We start from the raw sequence: 16575 nt of genomic DNA on the forward strand, positions 1-16575 counted from the left end.
AGTAAGATCATCACTTGAAATAAGATTGTTATAGTTATAGAAATTGAACCAAAGTTTGAATATGATTATTACCTTGTATTAGAATGATAACCTACTGTAAGAAACAAAGATTTCTTGAGGTTGGATGATCACCTTACAAGATTGGAAGTGAGCTAGCAAACTTGAAAGTATTCTTGATTTTATGTAACTAGAACTTGTAGAATATATGAAGAACACTTAGAACTTGAAGATAGAACTTGAGAGAGATCAATTAGATGAAGAAAATTGAAGAATGAAAGTGTTTGTAAGTGTTTTTGGTCGTTGGTGTATGGATTAGATATAAATGATATGTAATTTTGTTTTCATGTAAATAAGTCATGAATGATTACTCATATTTTTGTAATTTTATGAGATATTTCATGCTAGTTGCCAAATGATGGTTCCCACATGTGTTAGGTGACTCACATGGGCTGCTAAGAGCAGATCATTGGAGTGTATATACCAATAGTACATACATCTAAAAGCTGTGTATTGTACGAGTACGAATACGGGTGCATACGAGTAGAATTGTTGATGAAACTGAACGAGGATGTAATTGTAAGCATTTTTGTTAAGTAGAAGTATTTTGATAAGTGTATTGAAGTCTTTCAAAAGTGTATAAATACATATTAAAACACTACATGTATATACATTTTAACTGAGTCGTTAAGTCATCGTTAGTCGTTACATGTAAGTGTTGTTTTGAAACCTTTAGGTTAACGATCTTGTTAAATGTTGTTAACCCAATGTTTATAATATAAAATGAGATTTTAAATTATTATATTATCATACTATTATCATGTATGAATATCTCTTAATATGATATATATATATATATATACATTAAATGTCTTTACAACGATAATCGTTACATATATGTCTCGTTTAAAAATCATTAAGTTAGTAGTCTTGTTTTTACATATGTAGTTCATTGTTAATATACTTAATGATATGTTTACTTATCATAGTATCATGTTAACTATATATATATCCATATATATGTCATCATATAGTTTTTACAAGTTTTAACGTTCGTGAATCACCGGTCAACTTGGGTGGTCAATTGTCTATATGAAACATATTTCAATTAATCAAGTATTAACAAGTTTGATTGCTTAACATGTTGGAAACATTTAATCATGTAAATATCAATCTCAATTAATATATATAAACATGGAAAAGTTCGGGTCACTACAGTACCTACCCGTTAAATAAATTTCGTCCCGAAATTTTAAGCTGTTGAAGGTGTTGACGAATCTTCTGGAAATAGATGTGGGTATTTCTTCTTCATCTGATCTTCACACTCCCAGGTGAACTCGGGTCCTCTACGAGCATTCCATCGAACCTTAACAATTGGTATCTTGTTTTGCTTAAGTCTTTTAACCTCACGATCCATTATTTCGACGGGTTCTTCGATGAATTGAAGTTTTTCGTTGATTTGGATTTCATCTAACGGAATAGTGAGATCTTCTTTAGTAAAACATTTCTTCAAATTCGAGACGTGGAAAGTGTTATGTACAGCCGCGAGTTGTTGAGGTAACTCTAGTCGGTAAGCTACTGGTCCGACACGATCAATAATCTTGAATGGTCCAATATACCTTGGATTTAATTTCCCTCGTTTACCAAATCGAACAACGCCTTTCCAAGGTGCAACTTTAAGCATGACCATCTCTCCAATTTCAAATTCTATATCTTTTCTTTTAATGTCAGCGTAGCTCTTTTGTCGACTTTGGGCGGTTTTCAACCGTTGTTGAATTTGGATGATCTTCTCGGTAGTTTCTTGTATAATCTCCGGACCCGTAATCTGTCTATCCCCCACTTCACTCCAACAAATCGGAGACCTGCACTTTCTACCATAAAGTGCTTCAAACGGCGCCATCTCAATGCTTGAATGGTAGCTGTTGTTGTAGGAAAATTCTGCTAATGGTAGATGTCGATCCCAACTGTTTCCGAAATCAATAACACATGCTCGTAGCATGTCTTCAAGCGTTTGTATCGTCCTTTCGCTCTGCCCATCAGTTTGTGGATGATAGGCAGTACTCATGTCTAGACGAGTTCCTAATGCTTGCTGTAATGTCTGCCAGAATCTTGAAATAAATCTGCCATCCCTATCAGAGATAATAGAGATTGGTATTCCATGTCTGGAGACGACTTCCTTCAAATACAGTCGTGCTAACTTCTCCATCTTGTCATCTTCTCTTATTGGCAGGAAGTGTGCTGATTTGGTGAGACGATCAACTATTACCCAAATAGTATCAAAACCACTTGCAGTCCTTGGCAATTTAGTGATGAAATCCATGGTAATGTTTTCCCATTTCCATTCTGGGATTTCGGGTTGTTGAAGTAGACCTGATGGTTTTTGATGCTCAGCTTTGACCTTAGAACACGTCAAACATTCTCCTACGTATTTAGCAACATCGGCTTTCATACCCGGCCACCAAAAATGTTTCTTGAGATCCTTGTACATCTTCCCCGTTCCAGGATGTATTGAGTATCTGGTTTTATGAGCTTCTCTAAGTACCATTTCTCTCATATCTCCACATTTTGGTACCCAAATCCTTTCAGCCCTATACCGGGTTCCGTCTTCCTGAATATTAAGATGCTTCTCCGATCCTTTGGGTATTTCATCCTTTAAATTTCCCTCTTTTAAAACTCCTTGTTGCGCCTCCTTTATTTGAGTAGTAAGGTTATTATGAATCATTATATTCATAGATTTTACTCGAATGGGTTCTCTGTCCTTCCTGCTCAAGGCATCGGCTACCACATTTGCCTTCCCCGGGTGGTAACGAATTTCAAAGTCGTAATCATTCAATAATTCAATCCACCTACGCTGCCTCATATTCAGTTGTTTCTGATTAAATATGTGTTGAAGACTTTTGTGGTCGGTATATATAATACTTTTGACCCCATATAAGTAGTGCCTCCAAGTCTTTAATGCAAAAACAACCGCGCCTAATTCCAAATCATGCGTCGTATAATTTTGTTCGTGAATCTTCAATTGTCTAGACGCATAAGCAATCACCTTCGTTCGTTGCATTAATACACAACCGAGACCTTGCTTTGATGCGTCACAATAAATCACAAAATCATCATTCCCTTCAGGCAATGACAATATAGGTGCCGTAGTTAGCTTTTTCTTCAATAACTGAAACGCTTTCTCTTGTTCATCATTCCATTCAAATTTCTTCCCTTTATGCGTTAATGCAGTCAAGGGTTTTGCTATTCTGGAAAAGTCTTGGATGAACCTTCTGTAGTAACCAGCTAGTCCTAAAAACTGGCGTATGTGTTTCGGAGTTTTCGGGGTTTCCCACTTTTCAACAGTGTCTATCTTTGCCGAATCCACCTTAATACCTTCTTTGTTCACTATGTGACCGAGGAATTGAACTTCTTCCAACCAAAATGCACACTTTGAAAACTTAGCGTACAATTCTTCCTTCCTCAATACTTCTAACACCTTTCTCAAATGTTCACCGTGTTCTTGGTCATTCTTTGAGTAAATAAGTATGTCATCAATGAAAACAATGACAAACTTGTCAAGGTATGGTCCACATACTCGGTTCATAAGGTCCATGAACACAGCTGGTGCATTAGTTAAACCAAACGGCATGACCATAAACTCGTAATGACCGTAACGTGTTCTGAAAGCAGTCTTTGGAATATCATCTTCTTTCACCCGCATTTGATGATACCCGGAACGTAAGTCAATCTTTGAATAAACAGACGAGCCTTGTAGTTGATCAAATAAGTCATCGATTCTCGGTAGTGGGTAGCGGTTCTTGATGGTAAGTTTGTTCAACTCTCGGTAGTCGATACACAACCTGAATGTACCATCTTTCTTCTTGACAAACAAAACAGGAGCTCCCCACGGTGATGTGCTTGGTCGAATGAAACCATGCTCTAAAAGTTCTTGTAATTGGCTTTGCAGTTCTTTCATCTTGCTGGGTGCTAGTCTGTAAGGAGCACGAGCTATTGGTGCAGCTCCTGGTACAAGATCTATTTGAAATTCAACGGATCGATGTGGGGGTAATCCCGGTAATTCTTTCGGAAATACATCGGGAAATTCTTTTGCGATGGGAACATCATTGATGCTCTTTTCTTCAGTTTGTACTTTCTCGACGTGTGCTAGAACAGCATAGCAACCTTTTCTTATTAGTTTTTGTGCCTTCAAATTACTAATAAGATGTAGCTTCGTGTTGCCCTTTTCTCCGTACACCATTAAGGGTTTTCCTTTTTCTCGTATAATGCGAATTGCATTTTTGTAACAAACGATCTCTGCTTTCACTTCTTTCAACCAGTCCATACCGATTATCACATCAAAACTCCCTAACTCTACTGGTATCAAATCAATCTTAAATGTTTCGCTAACCAGTTTAATTTCTCGATTCCGACATATATTATCTGCTGAAATTAATTTACCATTTGCTAATTCGAGTAAAAATTTACTATCCAAAGGCGTCAATGGACAACTTAATTTAGCACAAAAATCTCTACTCATATAGCTTCTATCCGCACCCGAATCAAATAAAACGTAAGCAGATTTATTGTCAATAAGAAACGTACCCGTAACAAGCTCCGGGTCTTCCTGTGCCTCTGCCGCATTAATATTGAAAACTCTTCCGCGGCCTTGTCCATTCGTGTTCTCCTGGTTCGGGCAATTTCTAATAATGTGGCCCGGTTTTCCACATTTATAACAAACTACATTGGCATAACTTGCTCCAACACTACTTGCTCCGCCATTACTCGTTCCGACACCATTTGTTCCTTTCGTTCTGTTAACCCCTGGTCCATAGACATCACACTTCGCCGCGCTATGACCATTTCTTTTACACTTGTTGCAAAATTTGGTGCAGAACCCCGAGTGATACTTTTCACACCTTTGGCATAGCTGCTTCTGATTATTATTGTTGTTGTTGCGGTTATTATTGTTGTTAAGATGATTGTTGTGGTTGCTGTTGTTGTTGTTGGGCCGTTTGTTGTAGTTGCGATTGATGTTGCGATTGTTAGGATAGTTGTTGCGATTATTGTTATAATTGCTGTTGTTGTTGTATTGGTGATTCTTATCACCGTTTTCCTCCCACTTTCTTTTGACTTGCTTCACATTGGCCTCTTCAGCAGTCTGTTCTTTAATTCTTTCTTCAATCTGGTTCACTAGTTTGTGAGCCATTCTACATGCCTGTTGTATGGAGGCGGGCTCGTGTGAACTTATATCTTCTTGGATTCTTTCCGGTAATCCTTTCACAAACGCGTCGATCTTCTCTTCCTCATCTTCGAATGCTCCCGGACACAATAGGCACAATTCTGTGAATCGTCTTTCGTACGTGGTAATATCAAATCCTTGGGTTCGTAACCCTCTAAGTTCTGTCTTGAGCTTATTGACCTCGGTTCTGGGACGGTACTTCTCGTTCATCAAGTGCTTGAATGCTGACCACGGTAGTGCGTACGCATCGTCTTGTCCCACTTGCTCTAGATAGGTATTCCACCATGTTAACGCAGAACCTGTGAAGGTATGCGTAGCGTACTTCACTTTGTCCTCTTCAGTACACTTACTTATGGCAAACACCGATTCAACCTTCTCGGTCCAACGTTTCAACCCGATCGGTCCTTCGGTTCCATCAAATTCCAAAGGTTTGCAGGCAGTGAATTCTTTGTAGGTGCATCCTACACGATTTCCTGTACTGCTAGATCCAAGGTTATTGTTGGTATGTAGCGCAGCCTGTACTGCGGCTATGTTTGAAGCTAGAAAAGTACGAAATTCCTCTTCATTCATATTCACGGTGTGTCGAGTAGTCGGTGCCATTTCCTTCAAAATAGTTAAATGGAACAAGTTAATCATACAGAATACTAAGAGTAGTTAATAGTATTTCGTAGCATAATATGAACTCATTTATAAAAGCTTTTTCTTCATATTAGCGTTTTATAAGTTTAAATTCGGGTAGTACCTACCCGTTAAGTTCATACTTAGTAGTTAATATACAATTCAACTACTACAATTCTATATGAAAAACTGATTATAATAATATTTCGCGTTCAAACTTTTACACAACATTTTACAAACTTACAATACCGTTTATTTTACATATAGCATGAAATATAGCACACAATAAATTTGATACAAGATGGTTGTGAAGATAATTCTAGCTAGTACACAAGTCGTTCAGCAAAGGCAATAAAGACACGTAATTCATACGTCCAGAAACAAGTCATGCATTCTGGTTTTACTAGGACTACTTCCCATCCTTGGTCTTGTGGAACATAACCGTTATGGCCGTTGATAAGACAGCGTGTTGTAACGTCGTCAAAGGGACGAGGGTTACGTAATGTCCAACAGTCCCGTAACAATCTAAAAACCTCATTTCTTACCCTAATTACCGACTCCGTCACTTGTGGGAACGTTTTGTTTAATAGTTGTAGTCCGATGTTCTTGTTCTCACTTTGGTGAGAAGCGAACATTACTAATCCGTAAGCATAACATGCTTCTTTATGTTGCATGTTAGCCGCTTTTTCTAAATCACGAAGTCCAATATTCGGATATATTGAGTCAAAATAATTTCTTAACCCATTGCGTAAAATAGCATTTGGGTTCCCCGCAATATATGCGTCAAAGTAAACACATCGTAACTTATTGGTTTCCCAATGTGATATCCCCCATCTTTCAAACGAAAGTCTCTTATAAACCAAGACATTCTTGGAACGTTCTTCGAATGTCTTACAAACTGATCTCGCCTTAAATAGTTGTGCCGAAGAATTCTGACCGACTCTAGACAAGATTTCATCAATCATGTCTCCGGGTAGGTCTCTTAAAATATTGGGTTGTCTATCCATTTTGTGTTTTTATACTGTAAAATAGACAAGAGTTAGATTCATAAAAAAAAATACTTATTAATACAAGCAATTTTTACATATATCATAAAGCATAAGCACACTATATTACATATATTACACCACACGAATACAACTATCTTATTCCGACTCGCTTGTTTCTTCTTCTTCGGTTTTGGTTCGTTTTGCCAAGTTTCTAGGGATATATGATGTTCCCCTAATACGAGCCGTCGTGATCCACATTGGTTTAGAAAAACCTGGTGGTTTAGAGGTTCCCGGGTCATTGTTACAACTTAAGGACTTCGGGGGTTGACGATACATATAAAGTTCATCGGGGTTGGAATTAGATTTCTCTATTTTTATGCCCTTTCCCTTATTATTTTCTTTTGCCTTTTTAAATTCAGTTGGGGTAATTTCTATAACATCATCGGAATTCTCGTCGGAATCCGATTCATCGGAGAATTGGTAATCCTCCCAATATTTTGCTTCCTTGGCGGAAACACCATTTACCATAATTAACTTTGGTCGGTTGGTTGAGGATTTTCTTTTACTTAACCGTTTTATTATTTCCCCCACCGGTTCTATTTCTTCATCTGGTTCCGATTCTTCTTCCGGTTCCGATTCTTCTTCCGGTTCCGACTCTTCTTCCGGTTCCGACTCTTCTTCCGGTTCCTCTTCGGGAACTTGTGAATCAGTCCACGAATCATTCCAATTTACATTTGACTCTTCATTATTATTAGGTGAGTCAATGGGACTTGTTCTAGAGGTAGACATCTATCACATAATATCAAACGCGTTAAGAGATTAATATATCACATAATATTCACATGTTAAAAATATATAGTTTCCAACAAAATTTGTTAAGCAATCATTTTTCAAGTAAACACGGTCGAAGTCCAGACTCACTAATGCATCCTAACAAACTCGATAAGACACACTAATGCAAAATTCTGGTTCTCTAAGACCAACGCTCGGATACCAACTGAAATGTCCCGTTCTTATTGATTAAAAACGTACCATATTAATTGATTTCGTTGCGAGGTTTGGACCTCTATATGAGACGTTTTTCAAAGACTACATTCATTTTAAAACAAACCATAACCTTTATTTCATAAATAAAGGTTTAAAAAGCTTTACGTAGATTATCAAATAATGATAATCTAAAATATCCTGTTTACACATGACCATTACATAATGGTTTACAATACAAATATGTTACATCGAAATCAGTTTCTTGAATGCAGTTTTTACACAATATCATACAAACATGGACTCCAAATCTTGTCCTTATTTTAGTATGCAACAGCGGAAGCTCTTAATATTCACCTGAGAATAAACATGCTTTAAACGTCAACAAAAATGTTGGTGAGTTATAGGTTTAACCTATATATATCAAATCATAACAATAGACCACAAGATTTCATATTTCAATACACATCCCATACATAGAGATAAAAATCATTCATATGGTGAACACCTGGTAACCGACATTAACAAGATGCATATATAAGAATATCCCCATCATTCCGGGACACCCTTCGGATATGATATAAATTTCGAAGTACTAAAGCATCCGGTACTTTGGATGGGGTTTGTTAGGCCCAATAGATCTATCTTTAGGATTCGCGTCAATTAGGGTGTCTGTTCCCTAATTCTTAGATTACCAGACTTAATAAAAAGGGGCATATTCGATTTCGATAATTCAACCATAGAATGTAGTTTCACGTACTTGTGTCTATTTTGTAAATCATTTATAAAACCTGCATGTATTCTCATCCCAAAAATATTAGATTTTAAAAGTGGGACTATAACTCACTTTCACAGATTTTTACTTCGTCGGGAAGTAAGACTTGGCCACTGGTTGATTCACGAACCTATAACAATATATACATATATATCAAAGTATGTTCAAAATATATTTACAACACTTTTAATATATTTTGATGTTTTAAGTTTATTAAGTCAGCTGTCCTCGTTAGTAACCTACAACTAGTTGTCCACAGTTAGATGTACAGAAATAAATCGATAAATATTATCTTGAATCAATCCACGACCCAGTGTATACGTATCTCAGTATTGATCACAACTCAAACTATATATATTTTGGAATCAACCTCAACCCTGTATAGCTAACTCCAACATTCACATATAGAGTGTCTATGGTTGTTCCGAAATATATATAGATGTGTCGACATGATAGGTCGAAACATTGTATACGTGTCTATGGTATCTCAAGATTACATAATATACAATACAAGTTGATTAAGTTATGGTTGGAATAGATTTGTTACCAATTTTCACGTAGCTAAAATGAGAAAAATTATCCAATCTTGTTTTACCCATAACTTCTTCATTTTAAATCCGTTTTGAGTGAATCAAATTGCTATGGTTTCATATTGAACTCTATTTTATGAATCTAAACAGAAAAAGTATAGGTTTGTAGTCGGAAAAATAAGTTACAAGTCGTTTTTGTAAAGGTAGTCATTTCAGTCGAAAGAACGACGTCTAGATGACCATTTTAGAAAACATACTTCCACTTTGAGTTTAACCATAATTTTTGGATATAGTTTCATGTTCATAATAAAAATCATTTTCTCAGAATAACAACTTTTAAATCAAAGTTTATCATAGTTTTTAATTAACTAACCCAAAACAGCCCGCGGTGTTACTACGACGGCGTAAATCCGGTTTTACGGTGTTTTTCGTGTTTTCAGGTTTTAAATCATTAAGTTAGCATATCATATAGATATAGAACATGTGTTTAGTTGATTTTAAAAGTCAAGTTAGAAGGATTAACTTTTGTTTGCGAACAAGTTTAGAATTAACTAAACTATGTTCTAGTGATTACAAGTTTAAACCTTCGAATAAGATAGCTTTATACGTATGAATCGAATGATGTTATGAACATCATTACTATCTTAATTTCCTTGGATAAACCTACTGGAAAAGAGAAAAATGGATCTAGCTTCAACGGATCCTTGGATGGCTCGAAGTTCTTGAAGCAGAATCATGACACGAAAACAAGTTCAAGTAAGATCATCACTTGAAATAAGATTGTTATAGTTAAAGAAATTGAACCAAAGTTTGAATATGATTATTACCTTGTATTAGAATGATAACCTACTGTAAGAAACAAAGATTTCTTGAGGTTGGATGATCACCTTACAAGATTGGAAGTGAGCTAGCAAACTTGAAAGTATTCTTGATTTTATATAACTAGAACTTGTAGAATATATGAAGAACACTTAGAACTTGAAGATAGAACTTGAGAGAGATCAATTAGATGAAGAAAATTGAAGAATGAAAGTGTTTGTAGGTGTTTTTGGTCGTTGGTGTATGGATTAGATATAAAGGATATGTAATTTTGTTTTCATGTAAATAAGTCATGAATGATTACTCATATTTTTGTAATTTTATGAGATATTTCATGCTAGTTGCCAAATGATGGTTCCTACATGTGTTAGGTGACTCACATGGGCTGCTAAGAGCTGATCATTGGAGTGTATATACCAATAGTACATACATCTAAAAGCTGTGTATTGTACGAGTACGAATACGGGTGCATACGAGTAGAATTGTTGATGAAACTGAACGAGGATGTTATTGTAAGCATTTTTGTTAAGTAGAAGTATTTTGATAAGTGTATTGAAGTCTTTCAAAAGTGTATAAATACATATTAAAACACTACATGTATATACATTTTAACTGAGTCGTTAAGTCATCGTTAGTCGTTACATGTAAGTGTTGTTTTGAAACCTTTAGGTTAACGATCTTGTTAAATGTTGTTAACCCAATGTTTATAATATAAAATGAGATTTTAAATTATTATATTATCATACTATTATCATGTATGAATATCTCTTAATATGATATATATATATATATATATACATTAAATGTCTTTACAACGATAATCGTTACATATATGTCTCGTTTAAAAATCATTAAGTTAGTAGTCTTGTTTTTACATATGTAGTTCATTGTTAATATACTTAATGATATGTTTACTTATCATAGTATCATGTTAACTATATATATATCCATATATATGTCATCATATAGTTTTTACAAGTTTTAACGTTCGTGATTCACCGGTCAACTTGGGTGGTCAATTGTCTATATGAAACATATTTCAATTAATCAAGTATTAACAAGTTTGATTGCTTAACATGTTGGAAACATTTAATCATGTAAATATCAATCTCAATTAATATATATAAACATGGAAAAGTTCGGGTCACTACAACATCACCGTGGGGAGCTCCTGTTTTGTTTGTCAAGAAGAAAGATGGTACATTCAGGTTGTGTATCGACTACCGAGAGTTGAACAAACTTACCATCAAGAACCGCTACCCACTACCGAGAATCGACGACTTATTTGATCAACTACAAGGCTCGTCTGTTTATTCAAAGATTGACTTACGTTCCGGGTATCATAAAATGCGGGTGAAAGAAGATGATATTCCAAAGACTGCTTTCAGAACACGTTACGGTCATTACGTGTTTATGGTCATGCCGTTTGGTTTAACTAATGTACCAGCTGTGTTCATGGACCTTATGAACCGAGTGTGTGGACCATACCTTGACAAGTTTGTCATTGTTTTCATTGATGACATACTTATTTACTCAAAGAATGACCAAGAACACGGTGAACATTTGAGAAAGGTGTTAGAAGTATTGAGGAAGGAAGAATTGTACGCTAAATTTTCAAAGTGTGCATTTTGGTTGGAAGAAGTTCAATTCCTCGGTCACATAGTGAACAAAGAAGGTATTAAGGTGGATCCGGCAAAGATAGAAACTGTTGAAAAGTGGCAAACCCCAAAAACTCCGAAACACATACGCCAGTTTTTAGGACTAGCTGGTTACTACAGAAGGTTCATCCAAGAATTTTCTAGAATAGCAAAACCCTTGACTGCATTAACGCATAAAGGGAAGAAATTTGAATGGAATGATGAACAAGAGAAAGCGTTTCAGTTATTGAAGAAAAAGCTAACTACGGCACCTATATTGTCATTGCCTGAAGGGAATGATGATTTTGTGATTTATTGTGACGTATCAAAGCAAGGTCTCGGTTGTGTATTAATGCAACGAACGAAGGTGATTGCTTATGCGTCTAGACAATTGAAGATTCACAAACAAAATTATACGACGCATGATTTTGAATTAGGCACGGTTGTTTTTGCATTAAAGATTTGGAGGCACTACTTATATGGGGTCAAAAGTATTATATATACCGACCACAAAAGTCTTCAACACATATTTAATCAGAAACAACTGAATATGAGGCAGCGTAGGTGGATTGAATTATTGAATGATTACGACTTTGAGATTCGTTACCACCCGGGGAAGGCAAATGTGGTAGCCGATGCCTTGAGCAGGAAGGACAGAGAACTCATTCGAGTAAAATCTATGAATATAATGATTCATAATAACCTTACTACTCAAATAAAGGAGGCGCAACAAGGAGTTTTAAAAGAGGGAAATTTAAAGGATGAAATACCCAAAGGATCGGAGAAGCATCTTAATATTCGGGAAGACGGAACCCGGTATAGGGCTGAAAGGATTTGGGTACTAAAATTTGGAGATATGAGAGAAATGGTACTTAGAGAAGCTCATAAAACCAGATACTCAATACATCCTGGAACGGGGAAGATGTACAAGGATCTCAAGAAACATTTTTGGTGGCCGGGTATGAAAGCCGATGTTGCTAAATACGTAGGAGAATGTTTGACGTGTTCTAAGGTCAAAGCTGAGCATCAGAAACCATCAGGTCTACAACAACCCGAAATCCCGGAATGGAAATGGGAAAACATTACCATGGATTTCATCACTAAATTGCCAAGGACTGCAAGTGGTTTTGATACTATTTGGGTAATAGTTGATCGTCTCACCAAATCAGCACACTTCCTGCCAATAAGAGAAGATGACAAGATGGAGAAGTTAGCACGACTGTATTTGAAGGAAGTCGTCTCCAGACATGGAATACCAATCTCTATTATCTCTGATAGGGATGGCAGATTTATTTCAAGATTCTGGCAGACATTACAGCAAGCATTAGGAACTCGTCTAGACATGAGTACTGCCTATCATCCACAAACTGATGGGCGGAGCGAAAGGACGATACAAACGCTTGAAGACATGCTACGAGCATGTGTTATTGATTTCGGAAACAGTTGGGATCGACATCTACCGTTAGCAGAATTTTCCTACAACAACAGCTACCATTCAAGCATTGAGATGGCACCGTTTGAAGCACTTTATGGTAGAAAGTGCAGGTCTCCGATTTGTTGGAGTGAAGTGGGGGATAGACAGATTATGGGTCCGGAGATTATACAAGAAACTACCGAGAAGATCATCCAAATTCAACAACGGTTGAAAACCGCCCAAAGTCGACAAAAGAGCTACGCTGACATTAAAAGAAAAGATATAGAATTTGAAATTGGAGAGATGGTCATGCTTAAAGTTGCACCTTGGAAAGGCGTTGTTCGATTTGGTAAATGAGGGAAATTAAATCCAAGGTATATTGGACCATTCAAGATTATTGATCGTGTCGGACCAATAGCTTATCGACTTGAGTTACCTCAACAACTCGCGGATGTACATAACACTTTCCACGTCTCGAATTTGAAGAAATGTTTTGCTAAAGAAGATCTCACTATTCCGTTAGATGAAATCCAAATCAACGAAAAACTTCAATTCATCGAAGAACCCGTCGAAATAATGGATCGTGAGGTTAAAAGACTTAAGCAAAACAAGATACCAATTGTTAAGGTTCGATGGAATGCTCGTAGAGGACCCGAGTTCACCTGGGAGCGTGAAGATCAGATGAAGAATAAATACCCGCATCTATTTCCAGAAGATTCGTCAACACCTTCAACAGCTTAAAATTTCGGGATGAAATTTATTTAACGGGTAGGTACTGTAGTGACCCGAACTTTTCCATGTTTATATATATTAATTGAGATTGATATTTACATGATTAAATGTTTCCAACATGTTAAGCAATCAAACTTGTTAAGACTTGATTAATTGAAATAGGTTTCATATAGACAATTGACCACCCAAGTTGACCGGTGATTCACGAACGTTAAAACTTGTAAAAACTATACGATGACATATATATGGTTATATATATAGTTAACATGATTTTATTATAAGTATGTATCTCATTAGGTATTTTAACAATGAGTTATATACATAAAAATGAGACTATTAATTTAAGAAACTCGAAAACGATATATATAACGATTATCGTTATAACAACGTCTTACTAGGTACATATGAATCATATTAAGATATTGATACACTTGGTTAATTTTGTTAAATGATAACTAAATATATTATTAAGTGTATTAACAATGAAATACATATGTAAAAATAAGACTACTAACTTAATGATTTCGAAACGAGACATATATGTAACGATTATCGTTGTAACGACATTTAACTGTATATATACATCATACTAAGATATATTATATATCATAATATCATGATAATATAACAATTTAATATCTCATTTGTTATAATAAACAATGGGTTAACAACATTCAACAAGACCGTTAACCTAAAGGTTTCAAAACAACATTTACATGTAACGACTAACGATGACTTAACGACTCAGTTAAAATGTGTATACATGTAGTGTTTTAATATGTGTTCATACACTTTTGAAAGACTTCAAGACACTTATCAAAATACTTCTACTTAACAAAAATGCTTACAATTACATCCTCGTTCAGTTTCATCAACAATTCTACTCGTATGCACCCGTATTCGTACTCGTACAATACACAGCTTTTAGATGTATGTATTATTGGTATATACACTCCAATGATCAGCTCTTAGCAGCCCATGTGAGTCACCTAACACATGTGGGAACCATCATTTGGCAACTAGCATGAAATATCTCATAAAATTACAAAAATATGAGTAATCATTGATGACTTATTTACATGAAAACAAAATTTCATATCCTTTATATCTAATCCATACACCAATGACCAAAAACACCTACAAACACTTTCATTCTTCAATTTTCTTCATCTAATTGATCTCTCTCAAGTTCTATCTTCAAGTTCTAAGTGTTCTTCATAAATTCCAAAAGTTCTAGTTTCATAAAATCAAGAATACTTCCAAGATTGCAAGTTTACTTCCAAGTTTTCAAAATCCATTCCAAGTAATCATCCAAGATCAAGAAACCTTTGTTACTTACAGTAGGTTATCTTTCTAATACAAGGTAATAATCATATTCAAACTTTAATTCAATTTCTATAACTATAACAATCTTATTTCGAGTGGAAATCTTACTTGAAATTATTTTCGTGTCATGATTCTGCTTCAAGAACTTTCAAGCCATCCAAGGATCCTTTGAAGCTAGATCTATTTTTCTCATTTCCAGTAGGTTTATCCAAGGAACTTTAGGTAGTAATGATGTTCATAACATCATTCGATTCATACATATAAAGCTATCTTATTCGAAGGTTTAAACTTGTAATCACTAGAATATAGTTTAGTTAATTCTAAACTTGTTCGCAAATAAAAGTTAATCCTTCTAACTTGACTTTTAAAATCAACTAAACACATGTTCTATATCTATATGATATGCTAACTTAATGATTTAAAACCTGGAAACACGAAAAATACCGTAAAACAAGATTTACGCCGTCGTAGTAACACCGCGGGCTGTTTTGGGTTAGTTAATTAAAAACTATGATAAACTTTGATTTAAAAGTTGTTATTCTGAGAAAATGATTTTTATTATGAACATGAAACTATATCCAAAAATTATGGTTAAACTCAAAGTGGAAGTATGTTTTCTAAAATGGTCATCTAGACGTCGTTCTTTCGACTGAAATGACTACCTTTACAAAAATGACTTGTAACTTATTTTTCCGACTATAAACCTATACTTTTTCTGTTTAGATTCATAAAATAGAGTTCAATATGAAACCATAGCAATTTGATTCACTCAAAACGGATTTAAAATGAAGAAGTTATGGGTAAAACAAGATTGGATAATTTTTCTCATTTTAGCTACGTGAAAATTGGTAACAAATCTATTCCAATCATAACTTAATCAACTTGTATTGTATATTATGTAATCTTGAGATACCATAGACACGTATACAATGTTTTGACCTATCATGTCGACACATCTATATATATTTCGGAACAACCATAGACACTCTATATGTGAATGTTGGAGTTAGCTATACAGGGTTGAGGTTGATTCCAAAATATATATAGTTTGCGTTGTGATCAATACTGAGATACGTATACACTGGGTCGTGGATTGATTCAAGATAATATTTATCGATTTATTTCTGTACATCTAACTGTGGACAACTAGTTGTAGGTTACTAACGAGGACAGCTGACTTAATAAACTTAAAACATCAAAATATATTAAAAGTGTTGTAAATATATTTTGAACATACTTTGATATATATGTATATATTGTTATAGGTTCGTGAATCACCCAGTGGCCAAGTCTTACTTCCCGACGAAGTAAAAATCTGTGAAAGTGAGTTATAGTCCCACTTTTAAAATCTAATATTTTTGGGATGAGAATACATGCAGGTTTTATAAATGATTTACAAAATAGACACAAGTACGTGAAACTACATTCTATGGTTGAATTATCGAAATCGAATATGCCCCTTTTTATTAAGTCTGGTAATCTAAGAATTAGGGAACAGACACCCTAATTGACGCGAATCCTAAAGATAGATCTATT

This window comes from Rutidosis leptorrhynchoides, chromosome 9, assembly GCF_046630445.1.
Source record: "Rutidosis leptorrhynchoides isolate AG116_Rl617_1_P2 chromosome 9, CSIRO_AGI_Rlap_v1, whole genome shotgun sequence".
NCBI classification, from domain to species: domain Eukaryota; kingdom Viridiplantae; phylum Streptophyta; class Magnoliopsida; order Asterales; family Asteraceae; genus Rutidosis; species Rutidosis leptorrhynchoides.